The 23,579-nt window shown below is 44.4% G+C and overlaps 1 long non-coding RNA gene across 1 annotated transcript in view; it reads right to left on the bottom strand.

Annotated features, from left to right (window-relative positions):
- The window catches only part of LOC133235184 (uncharacterized), a 59,959-nt gene that overhangs the window by 30,697 nt on the left and 5,683 nt on the right, over window positions 1–23,579 (bottom strand). The window lies entirely within an intron of this gene.

Here is a 23,579-nt window from a genome sequence, read left to right as displayed (position 1 = left end):
TATCATCATCATCTATTTCTAGAACTTATTCACTCTTCCAAACAAAAGCTCTGTACCCATGAAATAGGAACTCCCTTTTTCCTCCTCCACTCAGCCCCTGATAACCTCTATATCTTTGAATTTCTATTAGTTTGTCTACCATACATCATTTAAGAGGAATCACACACAATTTGTCCTTTGAGATTGGTTTATATCACATAGCATAATGTCCTCAGGGTTCACCCTTGATATAGCCTGTGTCAGACATTCGTTCCTATTTAAGATTAAATAAGTCCATTGTATGTATACACTACATTTTATCTATCCATCTATTTGTTAATGGCCATTTGGATTGCTTCCACTTTTTATCTCTTGTGGGTGGTTTACTTTTGCAACCTTAAAGATGACTTGTTTTCTTTAACAGTTAAAAAGTTTTCTCTGCAAAGCCTCTTGCAGTTCACCTGTAACCTGGGACTAACGTGACTGGTCCTGACTACTTCTCAGCAGTCTTGTAAAGATGAAGTTAGATCCTGGGTACAAAGTGCATTCTAAATTCTAAAATGTCCCACAGAAATATTCTCAGCATGTTTATATTACTTGCTTAGCAATGCTTTTTCCCCCCAGGGGAGTAAAAGGAACCCTACCCTGGCCTGCTTTCAAGTTTAATATATCTTAGATGGAAATGGTCTGAATGAATGAGGTTTTCTTGAGGTGTTTGTGTTTTCTGTCCTCCATTCTCTCCCAGGCAGAGTGTGATTTTACCGAATGCCTGCTTTAGATCAGCACACAATTCTGTTAATTACTAAGTATTAATCTACCAGATGTACAAGGACAAGTCACTTCATGTCTTTGTGACTCAGTTTCCTTGTCTGCAAAGTGGGGACCCAAGTAACAGAACTGACTTTAAAGAGTTCTTATCAAATGTGGTAATGATTGTAGAGGTTTCCTGGCATAATGGGTATTCAGCCAATGTTAGCTGCATTTATGGGAGAAGGAAATGGCAACCCACGCCAGTGTTCTTGCCTGGAGAATCCCAGGGACGGGGGAGCCTGGTGGGCTACCATCTATGGGGTTGCACAGAGTCAGACACGACTGAAGCGACTTAGCAGCAGCTGCTGCATTTATATTATGATTATAGAATTCTTATTCATTCTTTAGGTTTATTTTTGTCCTGACTTTCCCAGTTGTTATATATTTACAACAAAAATTAAATGCATGGTCTCAGTGCAGTAAAAATGCATTAATTCCAGAGATTAAAGGTCATAGCCACCATTTTAACTGATGCTTTGAGAGGCTGCTTGGTAATGGTTAAGATCCCTGGTTTGGGGTTCAGATCTGATTTGGCTTCCAAGCTGGTCTCCGATTCATCGGATAATCTGAGTTCCCTTTTCTAGAACTGGACAAGACCTACCTCCTATGCTTGTAGGGAAGGTTAAGTGAGTTTACCTCTCTGCATGCTTGAAAGTGTTAAAGGCACGCTGGCTAGTACTATTTGTAGAATCACCCCCTATTCTCTCTGCCTGGCGCATTCTAAGTGGCACAAGCTTGCCAAAGCGAATTAAAACAAACATTGCTTCACTCAAAGTGAAGCTGTAGCCAGAGAATCTTTTGAAGAGAATAATAAGAAAATGCTCTCTGGAAAGAAAGGTAAGGAAAAAAGCAAAATCTTAGAGAGGATTCATTCTAAGATCTGTCTGGTATGTGCTGTTTTAGGGCTCTTCTTTGGGCTTCGATTTTTTTTTTTTTTTAAGGGTTGTTTCTAAGACCCTTGGCGAGAGTGCTTTGAGATCTTGATAATCCTGTGGAATTAGGAAGGTGGCCCAACAGGGCGCCCCCAGGGGAGAATCCGGGACGCGCAGCCCCATGTCCTAGGGCAGGCATCCTAGAGCCAGTGGTTTCCTGAGTGGGCCGAGCTCCGGGTCACTTCTCGAGGACGGGTTGGCCTTGCCAAGGCTACCAGGATGCTGTCATCTCCATGACAACACAGTGCGGGCGAGGAGATGCAGCGAGAGAGTGGTGTCATCCTCTGAAACCAAAAGCCCCCGCCCCCACAGAGGCCGGGCCCCTGGCCACAGGCGGTGGAATTCTTCTGGGAAGGCGGCTGACATCGCGGGCGGCCCCTGCCCCGGTCCTGGCAGCGCTGATGCAAGCGCGCCCCGCGCCTGCAGGCAGGCAGCCCCGGGGGAGAGCTGGCGCAGTGCTCTGTCTTGTTCCCTTCCGGCCACCCCGCCCGGTTTTCCCAGCGAAGAGTCAACAGCTCCTGGGTGGTTCCGCATCGACCAGCCCAGCAGTGGGGTAGAGGCAGGGTGGGGTATGTGTCTTTGCCCAAACCAGTTCTTCCCCTCTGCTCTTCCCAGACATACTTCTAGGGAGAATCCGAGCATCCCAACCTGGCCATGTTTGGAGCAATGTGAAGGGCTCCAGCGGCTCGGAGTCATCCCCCGGGGACAGCCCAGGTTGCCCAAGATACCTGGTGCCAGCTGGTGCCAAGGAAACCGCCCCGATCACGAGGGAACCTTCTGTCTGGGTGGTGAAGGCAGTGAAGGGCCTCCGGGGTGGAGGTGATCCAGCCAGGGATGGTCTCCATTGCCCTCTGCTGGGCAAATGAGAGGGTTGCTCTAATGTTCCCGCTGGGACCTCCTAGATGCTTGGAGAGTGGGGTGGGGACTTTAACATTAGAGATCACTCTCCTCATACAACAGACCAGGAAACTGAGGCTCAGAGAGGATAAGGGAACTGTCATTACTTTTGCAGCTACTCTAGGACCAAGTCAGGAGCAGAATAGAGACAGACCAGCATAGAGATCTCACTGCACGATCTCTATGCTGTTGAAAGTGGGAAGTCTTCCCGTTAGGACTCTCTTTCATTCAGAGCACCCTTTTAAGCGCCACCCCACTGGGAGGCCTTTCTCCACTGCTAGATCACTTTGCGTCTCCAGTTCTAAGTGTGGTCTGCGTCGGACCCTCTCTGTGTGTTGGGGGGTGGGGCCCGGCCGACGATAGGCAAAGTCAAAACTATCTTTGTTACAATACGTGGCGGGTATTTGTCTTTTTCACTATTTCTTTCCCATATATGGGGTGGAGTTTTCCAAAGTCCACATGACATGTGATGTTGCAAAAGACTGAATGTAGAAGCAGATATGAAATCCAGACATCTTCTCTTAAGGTAAATATTTAAAGAGATCAGCAAACATGTGAAACTATGCCACACATTAATTCATTTGGTTTTAGGGAATATAGCTACTTTAATAAAATATATGTTAATAGGTAATGTCTACTATTTTAAAATGAATTACAATATTTAAAAATATTTTTCGTTTTAGTTCCTAATATGGCAAATACTAACAGATATAACCCACATTAAGACTTCCCTGGTGGCTCGGTGGTAAAGAATCCACCTGCAATGCAAGAGACGTGGGCTCCATCCCTGGGTCGAGAAGATCCCCTGGAGGAGGAAATGGCAACCCACTCAGTATTCTTGCCTGGGAAATCCCATGGACAGCGGAGCCTAGCAGGCTACAGTCCATGGTGTCACAAAGAGTCGGACATTTCTTGGTATCTGAGCACACACACACATAACCCACATTAAAAAAAAAAAAAAACAAACAGCACTCTTTAAGAGTGTAGGTGAATCCTGATACCAAAAGATTTGAGAACAGCTGATCTTTGTAGTCTATTCCCAGTCACTCTCATGTCACTCTCTCTCTTATTTACTTCAAGGTCCTTTTCACTAAAGAAATTACCTGGTTTTATTGGGTTGGCCAAAATGTTCCACCTTATGGAACAACCCAAACAAATTTTTTGGCCAACCCAATATTTATCAGTGAGTCAACTGGAGATTTTATTCAAATGCAGATTGGGATTCCACAGGTCTAGGCTGGGGTCCAGAGTGTGCATTTCTAACAAGCTCCCAAATGTGTGATGCTAGCTGATGCTACTGGCCCAGGGACCACACTTTGAACCACATTTCACTAGGGTTTGCTCTGTTCTTTCAGATGGTGCTTGCCGGGGACTCCTTAGGTGAAAACAGATCAGGTGGCTGGTCCCTGTGCAGTGAGAGAGAAAGTTTACACAGTGAGGACCACCCCCTCTTTGCTCGGTGCTCAGGGGCCTTGGAAGAAATTGAGGGTCATCTAATTTGCAAAGTGGGAGAGGCAGAAAAAATGGTGTCAAGAGTTTAAGAGGAACTTAACTGCCTTTGAAAATATGCATTGAACTTCAAACAATAAACTAAAGAGCAATTCAAGTAATGAGCTTTAAATCAGATGACACTAGGGGCTACATTGCTGAACGTTAGGCTTCTTCAGTTCCAGTTCTGGAATCAGCTAGAATCACCTCCAAATCTTTAAGCACATGGTAGGTAGTCGAATAATGGGAATTTCAGTTGTCATGAAAAAAAAAACCTTTACTGTGAGATGGGGAAAGATTCTAAATATGCCATATAACATTTTTGCATTGGGGTGGAAAATATGTTGAAAACCAAACTGCATGTAACTGCTTCTGCTATCTAATTTGGGGTGGTAGTATAATTTACATCAGTGGAAAATGAATCTCTCAAACTGGGTCTTTCCACTTAGAGAAGGGAAGAAAGAAGACTGACGTAAAACCTTTGCCAGTTGGGTTACACGGCCAGAGCAGGGATTACAACCTCAAATCCTTCCAGAGGGCAGACAAGTCACGCGAACTTGGGAGCCTGGTGGATTTTGGCGCAGAGTAGCAGTCTGAGCTGGCTACCGGGGCAGCCATGTCTCTACTTGGGCTTCTTGCTGCTGTGTTTGACCCAGGAGCCTTTGTTGCCCAATCTTCCCCATTTTTTTTTTCTTTTTTTGAGAGAACCCAGAAACCAGGGTTTTCGTGAAATTTATTTTTTATTTGAATTTCAGGAAGAAAATAAAATTAAGCTCACCATCGAACAAATTTTTGTGCTGGGCAAACACAGCAAATCTTCCCAGCTCTGAGATAAATGAGGCAAGAGACAGGTTAGGGGGGTCTTTCTCTGAGCACTGGTCTCTGGGTCCTATTGAGCAGGGTGGCGGTGGTGGAGGGTCAAGTGCTTTGCTTAATCAAATGATATTTCAGTATTTTTGTGGGAAAGGATCAGCTCAGAGGGAGGGGCATCTTGGGAAACAGAGGAGCAGAAAGTGTGAAGGAGAGAAAAAGGGCGCAGTTGTGTGCACGCGCGTGTGCACATGCAGGGGCGAGGGGACGGGGAGGATCGTACGTCTGTTAGGTGCAGGAGATGTGACTGGGGGCGGCCAGGGATGGGAACTTGAGAGGAGGCTGGGTTCCACCTGTCAGGGGCCTTCAGTCACTTTCATGTCCAAGGAGCAGGCAAGACCCCAGCAAGTACCCTTTGTAGGGTGCTGAACTGTTTCAGGTTTGACCCCTGGTGCCACTGTCGCCTTCTCTGCAATTTGGGTGAGATCATTTAGCTTCTCTGGACCTCAGCTTCCTTTTAAAACGGGTAATAATAATATCTGTTTCACTTCCCGCATGGTTCTTGCGAAGGGCAACTACGGTACTTATTATATGAGCGATGCTTGGCAAGAAGAGGAGAACCAGATAAATGTGAGGTTTTGGCTGACAGTTGATATTCAACCAATCTGAATGACAATGCCAGTCCAATAGTAATAATAAAGCTGATAATAATAGTGACACACCCTCTGTGCTGGTTCCATACTGAGCACACCCCATGCTTTATCTGATTGATGCTCCCATAACAATGACCCAATGCCATCACCTCCATTACAGGGAGAAGAAAACAGAGGTTCAGAGAGATAATGTAACCTGCCCAAGGTTACTTAGCTGGCAACTGGTAGAACCAGGTCTGAATGCCTGTAAATATTATATCCTTAACCGCTTATGTGACATGCTATTTCAAAAATCACTCTTAACATTATAGTTGCCTGCATATTGGAAAATATTAATTATGCGTGGAGTTTTTTCCTTGATAAAGTATTAGTATAGAAGTAGTGCTTGTTCAGTAGTTTTTAAAATATCATTTTGGTCCTTCATTCAAACTCATACCTAGAGAACACCTACCACGTGCCAGACTTGGGACTCCAGATTAGGACTACCTTCCGCTGTAGAAGACATAGGGCCTCTTGCCCTCATGAAATTTACAAGGTAAGAGTAGAGAAAACGTATTAAACAATTACAATACTGGGTGCCAATGGGAAACCCCTTGGTTTGAGGAAGGAGGGGACATCTTAGCCAAAAGAATCAAGAGGAGTCAGACCAGAAGAGAAGGTGGAGGGTGAGACAGCTTTCCTCCAGGTGGAGGAAACACAGAGCAAGTGAGAAAGCCAAGGGGTGAGAGACGGCACGAGGCCAGGGAGGAAACGAGAGTAGTGACACTCTGTGCCCAACTGGGAGGGTAAAGGGTGGGTGGTGAGACATGATGCTGGGCAGAAGGTCATGGATCAGATCACACAGGACCTTGTGAGTCACGTTGACATGCATATATCTGTTTGCTAAAGTGTTAGTCGCTCAATCATGTCTGATTCTTTGCGACCCCATAGACTCCTCTGTCCATGGATTCTCAAAGCAAGAATACTGAAGTGGGTAGCCATTCCCTTTTCCAGAGGATCTTCCTGACAAAGTGATCGAACCCAGCTCTCCCGCATTACAGGAGAGCAATTTACTGTCTGAGCCATGAGGGAAGCCCCATGTATCTGATTACATATATATATGTATGTGTGTTTAAAATGTTTTCCTTAAAAACCAGACCAGAATCATGCCCAATCCTGCTTTTTAGGCTTTATTAAGATATGATTGATGCACAATAGACTACACACATTTAAAGGGTATAGCTTGATGAGTTTTGACATTCATATACACCTAGAAAACCATCACCAGAATCAAGAGACTGAATTCTATCATCCTCCCAGGTCCTCATGCCCTTATAATCCCTCCCTCCTGCCACTCATGGCCGCTGACCTGCTTTCTGTTACTGTCAGTTTGTATTTTCTAGAATTTCATCAATTCCAGGTATCACATCAATGAAATCATACAGCATATATACTTTTATCTGATTTCTTTTACTCAGCATAATTATCATGAGATTCATCCACATAACTTGGCTTGGTTCCTTTTCATTGCTGAATAGTATCCTATACTGTTTTCAGATCTGCCTTTATCACTTAATATATTAGGACAGCTGGCTCTAGGTCAGATTTCCAGAGTTCAAATATCAACCGTGCCATTTACAAATAAACCTCAGTATGTTACCCCTCAGACCCCAGTGACCACATCTGTAAAACTGAGATCACTGTAGTGGCTGCTTGGTAGGCATGTTGTGGGTGTTGAAGGAGATGTTCTGTGTGCCTGTGTCTAGCAATTGCTCTATGAAAGTCGTCAGGGACATTATTACTGTTGAGTTCACAGCTGGTACAGTTTAAGAAAGCATCAGGTGCAGCTGTGGAACACCGACACTGAAGCTAGAAAGCAGGAAACCGAGGCCAAGTGCCCTTTGGGTGACACTGCCCGCTCCAGGGCGGACCAAGCCCATTCCCGCACCTCTTTGCTCCCCAGACCCTCTCCCTTGAGCCCACAGTGACCCAAAATGGGAAAGAGCTTAAAGAGACTCGATGGGCAAGAGAAAAGGGAAGCTGGGTTAACTGTCATCAATTTGGTCACACAGACAGTTATGCTTCATCATCCGAGCCCCAGAGACCCACGTCTTCCTTGGTGGCTTGCTCTAATAACAGATTATACCATCTCCAACACACAATGAGCGTGTTATATTTAAAAAGAGGTTTCTCTAAGGCTTGCCTGCAAAGAAGTGTCTGTCTTGTGTCCTGACCACAGTGATATAAAGTCTGCAAAAAATTATCTACATCAGGACTTGGCTGGTGGTCCAGTGGTTAAGACTCCACCCTTCCACACAGGGGGCGCAGGTTCCACCCCTGGTCAGGAAACAGATCCTTCCTGTTGCATGGCCAAAGAAAAAAAGAAAAAAAAATTAACTACACTGATGTATTCCTTCCAGTACTACATCATATCATCTTCCAGAACTTGCTGGTCAGTAGCAAAGAGGGCTATGTATCCTACTAGAAATATACCTAAAAGGCCCAGCTTTAGAGTCAAGTTGAGATCTGAATTCAAATCCCAGTTCTACCAAATATTAGCTCTTGACTTTGAGCCAGTTATTTTAATTCCTCTGGTCTTCATCTTTTAAATTGGGGTACAAATTATCCCTAAAGTCATGTGTGGGTTGTAAGGGTCAAAGGGGAAAGAAGAAGGGGTGTGTATAGGCCCAAGCACAGTGCCCTGACCCGGGGAAAAATGGTAGCCATGGGAAGTAATGGGGCTGTCAGAAACCTCTGTGTGTTTTTCTTTCCTTTTCTTCTTCTCCTTATGTTTTTTTAAAGAATAAAATAAACACCTTCTTTAACTGTAAGCCTTCTGTCTTTCTGTCCCAGCTGAAGTCACACCTTGTACAGAAGTCTGTCTACTTTAGGCATCTCATCAGCTGGACATGAGGTCCCACGAGGAAGGAACTGAGGATGCTTTAGAAGGGAAGTTAAGTGGGACAGGAAAATTGTCTTCAGGAAGGGCTGCCCATCAGAAAGGTGTATTTATTTAGTTCTGTTTCACCCCTGGGGACTCAGATCCGTGGGTGGGTGTGGGTGTTACCACGAGGCTGATGAGGAACTATGTTGGTATCAGAAGAGTCTGCAAAAGGAAGTGGACTGCCTCATGTCTTCATCAGCTGCCTGTTGTAAATGTGTCTGAGGCTCGATGACCAAGTATCAAAGATGTGATCAAGGTGATTTCTGATGTAGGAAGCTGGACCAGACACTGACTTTGAGATGGATGCAGGGGAGGTAGATAGAATCAGGATGGGGTGGGCAGGGTGGAGGGTCTCCCACATTTTCACAGCAACAAGGGCACTTCCTCTTTTATCTGTGTTATATATTTGGGTTTCTGAAGATGTGAAAAGAATGCTTTGGCTTCTTCAAAGTTTCTTATTGTTGCCTTTTTTTAAGCCACTGTCCTGGATGACCTTTGAGGCCTGTTTGAACTTCAGGGCTCTAAGATGTTGATTCAGAACTGCCTGTGACACTGACAGCTGTATAATTTGTCAGAACTCTTGGTTGCAAGTGTCAAAATTCCTCTCAACTTGGCTAAAGCAAGTTGGGGAATGAGTGACTAGAGAAATTTGTTGCAGGGCAGTGGAGGTAGTTCGCAGAATTGTAAAAAATAAAGGCAACTGTGACAACCATGGCCTCAGGGACTGGGACCTGCCACTCTTTGCTGCCCAAATTCTGGCAAGTTCAGGTCTCATTGCTTCCTGAGTGCCAGCCTCCTCCGTGAGCATGGCTAGCAGTAGTGTGAGCCATGGGAGAGAGAAAATGCCTTGTTCACAGCATCTTTGTATTGATCTCAGGCAAGGATTATGAATCGTCCCTTAAAATCAATAGCCCACCCCTTGACGGGGATGGAGAGCTAGGATTGGCCAGGCCTGGGTCACCGGCCCTTTGTATAGCCAGGGCAAGGACCAGCCTTACCAGACTGAAAGTACAGAAAGCAGTGGCTCCTTCCATCTTGGAAAACCTTAAGAAAGTGTGTACCCCCCCAAAAAAAAAAAACATGTAGGGAAAACTTCAGCAAAACTCTTTGGCACCCCCTTGGAGAGGGGTATTCCAATGAAAAGAGTTCCTATTTACTGGGTATTGGTTTTAGGTCATAGGTCATACACAATGCATTGCAGTCAATATAATGCCTTACATATATTATCTTTTAAATCTGTCACAACCTTGATCTGAGATGGATTTTTTTATGTATTAGTTTTTGCCATTTACTTATTTTTAATAGAAGGATAATTGGTTTACAATATTGTGTTGGTTTCTGCCGTACATCAACATGAATCAGCCATAGGTTCCGTTCCTCTTGAACCGCACTCCCACCTCCCACTCCTTCCCACCTCTCTAGGTTGTTACAGAGCCCCAGTTTGAGTTCCCTGAGTCATACAGCACATTTCCATTGGTTATCTATTTTACATATGGTAGTGTTTATGCTTCCATGCTACTCTCTCCATTCGTCTTGATGTAGACTTTTATTATCACTTTGCCGATGAAAAACTAATGCCCAGAGATGTTTATCAGCTTTCCCAAGAGAAAGTAAGAAGCTAGAAGTAAGGGCTGGGGACTGGCTCAGGCCATCCTGTGGGCCTGCAATTTGAGCTCTCTTTCACCTCAAATGATGCAGAGGATGAGGAAGTGGGTAACTGGGTTTGGACACACATGGAACAGGGTTCCTTAAACACAAAGGCTGAGAGCAGGGCTCATGTTCTGAGACTGATGAAGAAGAGACAGAAAAAGAAAAAAGAGACAAGAGACCTGAAATCGAGGCCCAACTCTGACTCTGCTACTGATTAGCTGGAGCTGGAAGAATCTTTTCAAAATGCAGTTCCAGCTGTGTCATCCTGCTGCTTAAAATGCTTCCCTGTTCTCCAGAGAACACCCAAATCTTTCACTAAGGCCGACAAGCTCTGGCGTGTCTGCCTTCCCCTGGAGCAGCTCTGCACCTCTGCGCCCTCATGACTCTGACAGTTTCTTACAGGTTTGACGGGTTTTTTTTTGTTGTTGTTGTTGTAAATGCATCCCCTGTGCTTGTAATATCTCTTCCCTGCCTGCATTCTGAAGCAGCACCAGCTTTTTTCTTCTGGTTGCAGGTTTCACACATCACCTCTTAGATAGAGGCCTCCTTGCTTGCTAGTGGGTCACAGTCCTCTGATAAACACCCAGCTTACCGCTTATACTTCTTTTCTTTCTTTCTTTCTGGTCACACTGGAAGGAATGTGGGATCTTAATTCCCAGACTAAAGATAGAACCTGTGCCCTCTGCATTAGGAGCACAGAGTTTTAACCACTGGGCCACTAGGGAAATCCCTCTTTATTTTTTAAATTTATTAAAAATTCTTTTTAATTGAAGCATAGCTGCTTTACAATGTTGGGCTTCAGTTCAGTCAGTTCAGTTGCTCAGTCATGTCCAACTCTTTGCAACCCCATGAACAGCAGCACGCCAGGCCTCCCTGTCCATCACCAACTCCTGGAGTCCACCCAAACCCATGTCCATCGAGTCAGTGATGCCATCCAACCATCTCATCCTCTGCCATCCCCTTCTCCTCCTACCCTCAATCTTTCCCAGCATCAGGGTCTTTTCCAATGAGTCAGCTCTTCACATCAGGTGGCCAAAGTATTGGAGTTTCAGCTTCAACATCAGTCCTTCCAATGAACACCCAGGACTGATCTCCTTTAGGATGGACTGGTTGGATCTCCTTGCAGTCCAAGGGACTCTCAAGAGTCTTCTCCAACACCACAGTTCATTTACTGCTAAATAGCAGAGTGATTCAGTTATTCATTTATATATACATTATTTTTTAATACTTTTCCATTATGCTTTATCATAGCATATTAAATATGGTTCTCTGTGCCATACAGTAAGGCCTTGCTCCTTATCCAATCCACACATAAAAACCCACACCTGCTAACCCCAATCTCCAACGCCATCCCTCTCTCGCCCCCACCCCTTGGCAACCACAGGTCTGTTCTCTATGCCGGTGATTCTGTTTCTGTTGATGGGTTCATTTGTGTCATATTTTAGATTCCACATACAAGTGATAACAGGGCTTCCCTTGAAGTTGGTAAAGAATCCGCCTGCAGTGCAGGAGACCCTGGTTCGATTCCTGGGTCGGGAAGATCCACTAGAGAAGGGTTGGCTACCCACTCCAGTATTCTTAGGCTTCCCTTGTGGCTCAGCTAGTAGAGAATCTGCCTGAGATGCAAGAGACCTGGGTTCGATCCCTGCGTTGGGAAGATCCCCTGGAGAAGGGAAAGGCTACCCACTCCAGTATTCTGGCCTGGAGGATTCCATGGACTGTATAGTCTAAGGGGTCACAAAGAGTCAGACACGACTGAGTGACTTTCGCTTTCACAAGTGATATCATATGGTATTTGTCTTTCTCTTTTTGACTTACTTCACTTAGTATGATCATCTCTATTTGCTTGCTTACACTTACTCCTGAACACTTACACTGAGGGCACCTCTGTCAATGACAATGAATGATCCTCCTCTGGCTGGTTGCTGGGCTGCAAGCTCCATGAAGGTGGCTGCCATTGCTGCCTCGTTCATGTGTATCCACAAACCTAGCATGATGCTTGGTACATGGTGAGAGCCCACTCAGGATTTATTGAAAGGCTCATCGGAAGTCAGACCACCTACTCCAGGCCTCCTCTTCCAAGTCGTAAATGTCAGATTGTGTAGGTGTCAAATTCCAAGACTTCAAGAGCACCTGGGCAGAGAGGGAGCTCGTGTCAGTGGGTGGAATTCACTTACATCTCACAGGGTGTTGCAGTTTATTTGAAGCCTGTGAGAGAAAAGGCTAGCTGGGGCCATCTGCCCTGGTAACAGGTGGACTCAGAAATGAAGAAGAGAAGTTCACTGAGAAAGCAGCCCTGCCTGTAAAAAAAAAACAAACTCACACTCCTTCCTGGAAGAAAGGCTGTCGCTTGGTTTCTCTCTCTGCTTTGACATATGCTTCAAGCCCTCACTCCTAAATTGTGATTGGTATTCAGAGTTTGCTGCCATGTGAGGAGAGCTGCTGCGAGAACTGAAAATGGCTTCTGGGAGGGCAATTAGTGGAAGGAAGGACTCAGTGTCGCCTTCAGGCCCGACGCCTTTGCATAGTGTGGCAGTGGTTCAACCCTGGACCTTGGAGGCTCAGAGCAAGGCAGTGGGGCCGGTTCTGCGCAGAGGAATGGGGTCTCCCGAGGCTTTGGCCTTTACAAATAGTCGGGGTCTGCTGGATGGAAACATTTGTCTTGGCTTCCCAGGTGCACAGACTCTGGAGCTAAGCTAAGTTCAAATCCCACCCCCTGCCCCCTCACTAGCCATACAATCTGGACAAGTTCCTCAACATCTCTGGGCCTCAGTTTCCTCATCTGTGAAATGGGGGTAGTGATAGCATCCGCATTAGTATTGTCCTGAGGATTAAACAAGTTCATTTGCGTAAAATTCTCCTGGTCCATAAATGTTTCTAGTATTATGTTTTGAAAATCTTCCCAATGCTTCATCTGGTGTCAGACCACTGGACTAGTGTTTCTCAAAGAACGGCCTGTGGGCCACCTGCATCAGAATCACTGGAGCCAGAGGTGATGTTCAAAATGCTAACCACAAAAAAGGCGAGGACCTCTACAGGTCAGAACTGAGAGTAGTTATGATCAGAGAGGCCCATCCTATTCCAGGCATCTTGGACCCACTGACTCATGCCGATTTGGGAAAGATCAGGGTAACTGGGGTGGCAGGGGACACTCTACTCCATTGATGTGGTTGATGACCCTCCTGCTTTTCCCAGGATGTGGCATTTTCATTGTTGAGACTAGGACATTCCCACAAAAACCTAGGACAGTTGGTCACCTACACTCAGGTCCTGTGGGGGCAATGTCTGTTGACCAACTAGTTTAGAAATACGTCAGTGTTTTAACAACCAGTGTGGCCACGTCAGTGCCTACTGGTGGAATGTCAGCCCTGCCTGGGGCCATGTGAAAATGCAGATTCTGGGCCCAAGTCCAGACAGGTTGAATCAGAATTTCCAGAGCCAGGAAATCAGCATTTCAACATGCCCACCAGGTGAGTCTGATGCTTTACAATGTTCTGTGTTGCTTTATGTTGCTTTATGCTTTACAATGTTCTGCGTTGCTTTCTGTGTGTGTTGCTTTATGTCCAGGACTAACACAAGTAGGTACTCAGTAAATATTTGTTTGAAGAATGGATACAGCTCATAGTGTTGTGAAAAGATGCCAGTGTGACTGGGGCTTGGGTTTTCTAGCCAGACTAAACTCAAATCCTAGTTCTTTTCTTTATCAGTTGGCCAACCTTAGGTGAGTTAATTGACCTCTCAGAGATCCAGTTTCCTCACCCAGAAAAGGAGACAGTAAGAGTACCATCTTACACAGATGCGTCTTAACTAAAATATACATAAGGCAGTTAGCCACAGTGCCTGGAATAGAGTAGATGCTGAACAGAAAGTAGCTATCACTATTGCTGTTGTTATTAATAATTCAGTTTTCTTTAATTCAGCATACAATTCCTGAGCTAGATACTAGGCACAGGGCTGGGTATTGGGGTTTCCAAGATAAATAAGAAAAGGAAATTCCCTGGCAGTCCAGTGGTTAGGACTCCATGCTTCACTTCCAAGGGCCTGGGTTTGATCCCTGGCCTGGAAATTAAAATCCCATAAGTCACATGACAAGGCCAAAAAAAGAAAAGAAAAGCTTTGTGTCTTAGAAACATAGGTAACGAACGTGCCAGGCGTAGCAGTGATATGGCCTCTCTCATATACATTGTTGGTGCCCTAAGTGGCAAGCCACCCAGCAAGGAATCAGGAAAAGCGTCAGGTGACATTTGAGGATTGAGAATTTCTGAAATTTTGAATAATGAGAGACTTAAAGTAAAGATGTAGCCAGGGGGAAAGGATATGTCTTTCAGGAAAGGGCCTGCCATTCAGGGTGCCTAGAAGCGACACCTCACGGTGTTGAGACAGGCGAGTGGCCCTAGGCGACTGGCCTAGCCAGTCCTGGCCTATGGGCACCATGGCTCTGGGAAAATGAAAACCAGCCTAAATGTCTTTGTGAGCATCTGGTTGAATGACTTGGAGTTCACTCATGTCTTAGAATGCACTGCAGTGCCTTAAAATGAAGTGATAGGTTTATTATGTGGAAAGATCTTCAAGATATATCTTTGAGCAAATAAAGCAAAATACAAAAAAAAGTATGATCCAATTTTTTTTGTATTCAAATAATAATAAAGACTACTTTCATTCAATTCTAGCCCCACCATTTATCAGCTGGGTAATCTTGTACAAGTTTCCTAACTTTGCTATGTCTCAGTTTCCAAAACTATAAAATCAGGATATTGAATTGAATTATTGTGAGGATAAAAGAAATAATAACCCACATAAAGTATTGAGCCTAATTCTTAGCATGGATGAGGCTCTCAATAAATAATAGCTATTATTATTTTATGTGTGGAGAAAAGAGTCTGGATTTGTATACATCAAAATAGTAATAACTCTCTCTAGGTGATTGAATTATAAATGATTTTAGTTTACTTTCTGCCTTCCTGTATATTCTAAATTGCCACAGTGAACATAAATTACAAACAAGAAAGGAAATGAGCCTTTATGGTGACCCTGTGCAAAAGGTAAGTGCATAGTAAATATTTTTAGAATAACTGAGTGGACATTTATATGCCCAGGTCATACAGTTTCAGAGACTTTATTCACATCAAAATATAGTTCTTTACTCTTCAAATACTCCAACAAGGTGGGGGAAAAATGTAGGACATAGATGCAACAAGATTAGCCAAATGCTGAGGCTCACTGAGTATGGGGAACATGAGTTTTCATGATACAATTATATTTTTGTGTATATTTGAAATTTCTCATAATGAAAATTAGAGGAAAAGATATAGTTTTTGGATTTACCAAGGATTATCATACTTCAAGTTTTAAAAATAAATGGTTTTCCCTAAATTCTTTTGGTATTGTTTCATAAATCACTAAGAACTGAAGCTTTCAAATTTATAAGCCATTTCTATTAATGATTCAAAGAAAAAGATAAAGCTTTATATTGTTACCAGTTGTATTGGTGAGGACTTGTTTAGAAACAAGTTGCAGATATTCAAATGAAACTGGTTTAAGAAAAAAAAAGATTTGTTTTAACTCATAAACAAGAGTCTTTTGGCTTTTTGAGGGGCCCAGATGATTTCATCATGCTCTGTTTATACATGGTAAATGAGATGACTGCCAGTGGCCCCAAGCTTGCAATCTGAAAGAAAGAGATCTTTTCCCAATGGCTCTGGCAAGAATCCCAAGCAAACTTCTGATTGGTCAGGTCTGGGTCATGGGGCCACCCTTGGGAGGAGGTTGAAGGCAATGAACTGAGTGTGTTTATCACAGAATAGAATGAAGAATGGAACCCAAAGCAAAAATGTCCAATCAGACCAAAAACACAGTCATTATTCATGAACAGCCAGGTCCCTTATTCATAGAGGAAAGTATTAGTCATTCAGTCATGTCTGACTCTTTGCAACCCCATGGACTGTAGCCCACCAGGATCCTCTGTCAATGGGATTCTCCAGGAAAGAATACTGAAGTGGATAGCCATTTCCTTCTCCAGGGGATCTTCCCAACCTGGAGATTGAACTTGGGTCTCCTGCATTGCAGATAGATTCTTTACTGTCTGATCCACCAGGGAAGCCCTTCATAGAGGAAGGTTCTGTATAAAATTGTTTGACTTCACTGGGAGAATAATGCTTCATAAATGCAAGAAATTACAGTTTTGCTGACAGATCTAAACTGCCATCCAGGTTTCAGTCTTCCTGGATTATGCAGAGAAAAGAAGCAGAAGATGACCACTGAAATATTGCCTAGTGATAAGACATTAAATTTGTGTGTCAGATAGTAAATCTAGCTGTGACTTCTTGTTCTGCCACTTATAATTTTCAGGCCCCAGTTAACTTTTTGGTAAAATTAGAGAACTGGCTTTGATGACTTATAGCATCTCTTTCTTCTCAAAGATGCTATGATCCTGGATACCGCTACACCTAAACAAATTTTGCCAGAATTTCAAAGTAACTTTCATTTGCACAGGCCCATAGTTTCCAAAATACTGATCTTCAATGAAGAGTATTATAGAATGAGTTCTTAGGAAACAAAGAACATTGTTTATCTTTTAAAGTATTTTATTTTTCTATTTTGGGTTGTTTTTTTTTTTTCCCTTTGGAGTTATACGGGTATATGTTAAGTGGGCCAAGATTTTGTTTGCTTGTTTTGACTGCATTGTACGGCATTGTGGGATCTCAGTTCCCTGACCAGGGATCGAATCCGTGTACCCTGCAGTGGAAGCACAGAGTCTTAACCACAGACCTCCAGGGAAGTCCTGAATATTGTTTATTGATTACCCACTGTGCCAAACCCTTTCCATAGATTACTTCATTTGGCTTTCACAATAATTCTTAGAGGTAGGCAAAATAATGGCCTCCCAATGCTGTCCACTTCCTACTCCTTGGAACCTCTGTATATGTTAGGTTACACAGTGAAGAGATATTCAGGTTGCCAGTGGAATTAAGATTGCTAATCAGCTGATCTTGAGAATTTATCTTGAGTTATCCCACAGTAATCACAAAGGCCTTTATACGTCAACGAGTGAGATGGAAGAGTCAGAATCAGAGGAGAAGATGTGAATCAGAGGAGAAGACGTGATAACAGAAGCATAAGACTGGAGTGACACAATCACAGGACTGAAAGGCATAAAAGGGTCATAGACCAAGGAATGCAGGGCCTCTAGACAAGAAACGGATTCTCTCCACAAACCCCCAGAGGGAGCACAGCCTGCAGACACCCAGATTTTAGCCCAGCGAGACTGATTTTGGACTTCTGACCTTTACCACTGTAAGGTAATAGCATTTGTGTTGTTTTAAACCCCTCACTTGTGGTAATCTGTTGTAGCTGCCCTGGGAAATGAAGACAGGTAGGTGCAATAAACCTAATAAACTGAGGAGGACACAGTCATAGAATATTTCAGTGACTTGCCCACGGTTACCCAGCCACTGAATGGCAGAGTCAGAATTTGAGCTCCAGTGTCTTGGCCTTGAAGCCCATGCTCTTAACCACCACATGATAATCTCTGACTGCCGTGTATATGATGCAACTTTGGGCTGTGCAGGCTGCAAAGAAGCACAAGAACATAGTGCTTAACCTTGGAGAATCCATGAAACTGCAAAGGGCCAAACAACCTGACAATAATAATTACCTTGAACTGGTACAACTGACCACCAGGCACTTTACCTATGTACTGTTTAGAGGAAGGATGTTACCCTCTCTTATGGGCTAAATTGTGTCCCGCCTTCCCAAATTCATAAGGTGAGGTCCCAAACCCCGGTACCTTAGAATGTGTCAGCATTTGGACAGGGACCTTGAAAGAGGTGAGTAAGGTAAAATGAGGTCATTTGGGTGGGTCCCAGTGCAAAATGACTGATATTTTTAGAGGAAGAGGGGATTAGCACCCAGACTCACACACAGAGGGAAGACCAAAGTCCTGCAGAGAGAAAGTGGCTGCCTGCAAGCCAAGGAGAGAGGCCTCAGAAGAAGCCAACCCTGCTGGACAGGTTGATCTTGGACTTCCAACCTCCAGGACTCAGAAATGAAAATTCTGGGGTTTTTTTTTTTTTCAGCCACCAGCCCCAGGAAATGAACACACCACTCATAAGTACATGGATCTCCTCTTACCCAAACTGCATACCTCATAACTAGAAGACTTGTTTTACTCCAGATTTGAGGGCCTAGTTCTAAATCAGGACAGAGGAACCCAGGAACGACCTCTATCCTCTAGCCAGTCCACTTCCAGCTCCTTGATCAGGTGCAAGACCTGAGTCTCAACACTCCAGGAGGGCAGTGTGACTTCCCTTCCTGTCACCTGAGCTTCTCTTTACCCCTCTGCCGCTTCTAGGCTCCCTGGGTTCATTCAGTCTCTTTAGTCCCTTCCTTCCACTGAAAGTCTGGTCTTCTCTTTCACTGGCTCTCTAGTGTGGCATCTCTGTCTAGTTCTACTGATGAATGGAGCATAAATCTTAAAGGCAGTGTGGGCAGGGGATAAGAATTCTTTACAGTAGTCTGGCCTTAGAGTGAGTTATCTAAAAAGGAAGCAGATTTTTCACATCACATGCATGCTGAATCACTTCAGTAATGTCTGACTGTGACCCTGTAGGCCATAGCCTGCCAGCTCCTCTGTCCATGGGTTTCCCCAGGCAAGAATACTGGAGTGGTTTGCCATGCCCGCCTCCGGGGGATCTTCCTACCCAGGGAAGGAACCTGCATCTCTTATGTCTCCTGCATTGGCAGGTGGATTCTTTACTACTAGCACCACCTGGGAAGCCCTTTCAGATCACATCCATTAGTAAATCCCTTATACCTCCCCCTGCCAGAGTTCCTGCTCTATTATTTAAATGCATCAACTGGATGCGCTTAAGTTAGGAAAGGCTAGGTCGTGCCTCAGTAACCCACACCCAACCCACCCTCACTGGTTTAACACAACCAAGTTTATTCTTACTCATGTCACATGTACACTGTTTATCATAGTCACTGGGGAATTCAAGCTGATGGCGGCTCTATTTCCTTGATGGCTCAGGCAGAGAAAGAGGATGTGGACAATCATCCTGGCATATACAAACCTTTACTTGGAAATGACACACAGTACTTCCCCTCACATATCATTGGATGAAGCAAGTGGAATATTTACTCCCTATGTCAAAGGAGGTAGAGAAATGTGATGTTATCATGTGCCCAGAGAGAGAGAGAGAGAATACAAACAATTGCAAACAGCCTCGACAACCACCTTGAGTTATCAGGGGGTCCACATGGGCGTACTTTTGACTGCGCATAACAAGACACCTGCCAGAAGTGGCTAAACCAGGGGGAGATTTATTTATTTATTTATTTGGATTTTGGAGGAGAGTCAGGTTTATTGCGAGGCGACTAGGGACGAGGCGATTTATGCCCTGAAAAACACTGAGCTCCCTGAAGGGTTTTGGCAAAGCATTTTTAAAGGGCAGTTTCGGAGGGTGGGGGTGGTCCGCAGAGTGCAGAATCAGTTGTGCACAGTTCTCAGATTGGCTGATGGTGAGGCAGCAGGGTGGTATCACAGAGGTTAATATTATCAGTCCCTAAACTCCAGGAGTTAAATATATAGCCTTGACGTACTCCTTTTTCTATTTGGAACCAGTCTGTTGTTTCATGTCCAGTTCTAACTTTTGCTTCCTGACCTGAATATAGGTTTCTCAAGTGGCAGGTCAGGTAGTCTGGTATTCCCATCTCTTTCAGAATTTTCCACAGTTTATTGTGATCCACACAGTCAAAGGCTTTGGCATAGTCAACAAAACAGAAATAGATGTTTTTCTGGAACTCTCTTGCTTTTCAATGATCCGGCGGATGTTGGCAATTTAATCTCTGGTTCCTCTGCCTTTTCTAAAAGCAGCTTGAACATCTGGAAGTTCATGGTTCACATATTGCTGGAGCTTGGCTTGGAGAATTTTGAGCATTACTTTACTAGCGTGTGAGATGAGTGTAATTTGAGCATTACATAAAATGAGTGCAATAGTTTGAGCATTCTTTGACTTATTTAACTTATATGCAGAGTACATCATGAGAAACGCTGCGCTGGAAGAATCACAAGCTGGAATCAAGATTGCCAGGAGAAATATCAATAACCTCAGATATGCAGATGACACCACCCTTATGGCAGAAAGTGAAGAGGAACTCAAAAGCCTCTTGATGAAAGTGAAAGAGGAGAGTGAAAAAGTTGGCTTAAAGCTCAACATTCAGAAAACGAAGATCATGGCATCTGGTCCCATCATTTCATGGAAAATAGATGGGGAAACAGTGGAAACAATGTCAGACTATTTTGGGGGGCTCCAAAATCACTGCAGATGGGGATTGCAGCCATGAAATTAAAAGATGCTTACTCCTTGGAAGGAAAGTTATGACCAACCTAGATAGCATATTCAAAAGCAGAGACATTACTTTGCCAAGGTCCGTCTAGTCAAGGCTATGGTTTTTCCAGTGGTCATGTATGGATGTGAGAGTTGGACTGTGAAGAAAGCTGAGCACCGAAGAATTGATGCTTTTGAACTGTGGTGTTGGAGAAGACTCTTGAGAGTCCCTTGGACTGCAAGAAGATCCAACCAGTCCATTCTAAAGGAGATCAGTCCTGGGTGTTCATTGGAAGGACTGATGCTAAAGCTGAAACTCCAATACTTTGGCCACCTCATGCGAAGAGTTGACTCATTGGAAAAGACTGATGCTGGGAGGTTTTGGGGGCAGGAGGAGAAGGGGATGACAGAGGATGAGATGACTGGATGGCATCACCAACTCGATGGACATGAGTTTGAGTGAACTATGGGAGTTGGTGATGGACAGACAGGGAGGCCTGGCGTGCTGCCATTCATGGGGTTGCAAAGAGTTGGACACAACTGAGTGACTGAACTGAACTGAACTGAACTGAAACTCCAGGAGACCTGGGGCTATGTGCTCAGGTCAGCAAGTAGTTTTTTCATTGGTGGGGAGAGAGTGGGGTGGTTCACATCTGCAAAACTACTCCGGAAATTTGCGTCAAATAATACTATCTAAGAACTTCAGAGAAGAGCTAAAGCAGAGGATATGGAGGAAAACCTGTCCTGAGGAAGGCCCCACAGGGTCCTGCTTGATTACAATTCCAAAGCGAGAGACTTGTTATCTTAATGGAAAGGGTCCATAAACCGGAGAGTCTCTGGTTTGGTTCATCCACTGGCCAGTGCCATCACCCAGCACCCAAATTCCTCTGGTTTTTGCCCTGTCATTCTCAGTTTGCTGTCCTAACCTCAGAGGCTTGCTCTCTTCATGGTCCGAAGATGGCTGCCTTCTCTCAGCTATAGCACACAGATGACAGACGCAGAGATAGAAAAGGGAATACAGCTGTCTTGTATCCTTTTTTTCAAAACAGCGCAAACCTCCCCAGAGACTCCCCAGCAGATTTTTCCCTATCTCTTTGGCCCAAGTTGTATCATGTGTTCTTGTTTAAACCACCCACTTGGCAGGAGGCCCGACACCTCCAGGGCTGGCTTAAATGAAACAAGATTTATTTCCTAGGGCTGCCTGGGGAAGCCAGTACTCCTACTCCCCAAAATAAAGGACATGGCCACTCAAAAAAGAATGGATCTAGCTGGGATCCTGTTTCTAAGACAAAAGGGGTATGGAATTACCCCTGGATAGAAAACAACAGTGTCTGCTGCCGCAGGCTCTAGGAAGCAAGAGGTGAGAGGGCAAACCCTTCTGTGTCTGATCTCACTGCATCTTCCCACTAAATTTATATCACAGATTTTCTCACCCCATCTCACAGATAAGAAATGCAGCATTAGAGACACATGGGTTTATCTGATTCCAAAGTCCTACTTATTCTCCTTGGCCTGGCCATTTATCCACCAAGTACGATTACAGAGCAGAAGGTCAAATTAATTTTTTTTAAGTCCTTTGAGGAAAGCAGAGGATGATGAAGTGAATCCCTGCTTTCAGTTAATCAAAGATGAGCCCTGGTACGAAGAGGATATCCATGATCAAACTGGCTGCTGGTGAACTCTTACTAAAGACGTCAACCCAAGATCCCTTTTTTAACCAGGGACAGTGCTTACTTCGTGGCAAGGAAAAAAGAGCAGGTGTGTTAATCTGCAACTTTATCCAGGGCTAAAATTAGAAGAGGAATGTGGCCAAGTTATCTTTGAAGCAACTCTCCATTATTCCAGGGTTGAGGCAAAATGTTTTATGTCTCTCTCCTCAGCAAAATTTGTATTAGTTTCCTGGCCATTAAAAAAAAAAAATGACATCAATTTAAAATTCAGCTCTGCCTTCAGCCTAAGCTATGACTAAGTGGTGAATGTTCTAAGGGCCCAAACTTAAGAATCCAGTTGGATGGGTGGAGAAGCAGGGCAGGCAGCACTTAGCATGGAAAGAACAGGCCAGGGACCCCAAAGCCCATGCTGAATTGCTTGCTGCCCAACTTCAGTCTGGACACTTGACTTCACACTTCCGGCCGGATCATAAAGAAGTCCCGGCTCTATTCCTGCCCATAGCTGATAGATAGCACTACCCTTCACGGGGGCTTCCCTGGTAGCTCAGTCAATAAAGAATCTTCCTGCAATGTGGGACACCTGGGTTTGATCCCTGGGTCGGGAAGATCCTCTGGAGAAGGGAATGGCAACCCACCCCAGTATTCTTGCTTGTTAAATCCCAATGACAAAGGAGCCTGGCAGGCTACAGTCCATTGGCTCACAAAGAGTCAGATATAACTGAGTGAATAAACCACCACCACCACCCTTTACGGACACTCTCCTAAGCCCCAGGCACTGAGGTAAGCACACAGCTTGTATCAACACACATAATTCCAACTCCAAACCCTCTGAGGTGGGTGGCTTCCCCAGGGATGAGTAAACCGAAGCTCAAGGAAGTTTAGTGGCTGTTCCAAAGTCACAAAGAAATGGCCAAGCTGGACTTCTGTCTCAGGTCTGGGTTGCAACCTTAATGCTCTGAACAGCTGTACCCTACTTCTTCTCCTCACTGAAGAGCTGGATTTTATTTTAAAATCCCCTTGAAAAGTTGACCAGGTAGATATGGATATGACTCTCTCATATTGGTTTGGAGAAGTTACACAAAACTTGCCCCAAGTTGCACAGTTAGTTGAATGGTGGAGCCAGAATTTGAATCCAGGGCCAAACACCCCACACCCAGGGGTCTTTCCATCCATGAATCGCCTCTCTTGGTATATGAGCTGCTGATTCCAGCTTCGCCCACTTCTGAGTGACGTTCCACCTCTTCTCTATAGCAGAGCATTGCCATATTTTTAAAATCATGAGAAAAAGGATTCTGCTTGACATCACAAGCTGCTTTTGAGATACATATGTGTATAGATTTCCCCCTCTTGGAAATAGCTGCAAGTTTTCTAAAGGGTCTTCTGCTGGTAAAAACACCCCATCCATTTTCCCAAGGTCCCTTCAGTTTGGTATATTTAAA

Source organism: Bos javanicus, chromosome 22, assembly GCF_032452875.1.
Source record: "Bos javanicus breed banteng chromosome 22, ARS-OSU_banteng_1.0, whole genome shotgun sequence".
NCBI lineage: Eukaryota > Metazoa > Chordata > Mammalia > Artiodactyla > Bovidae > Bos > Bos javanicus.
This window is presented reverse-complemented; position numbering and strand designations above follow the sequence as displayed.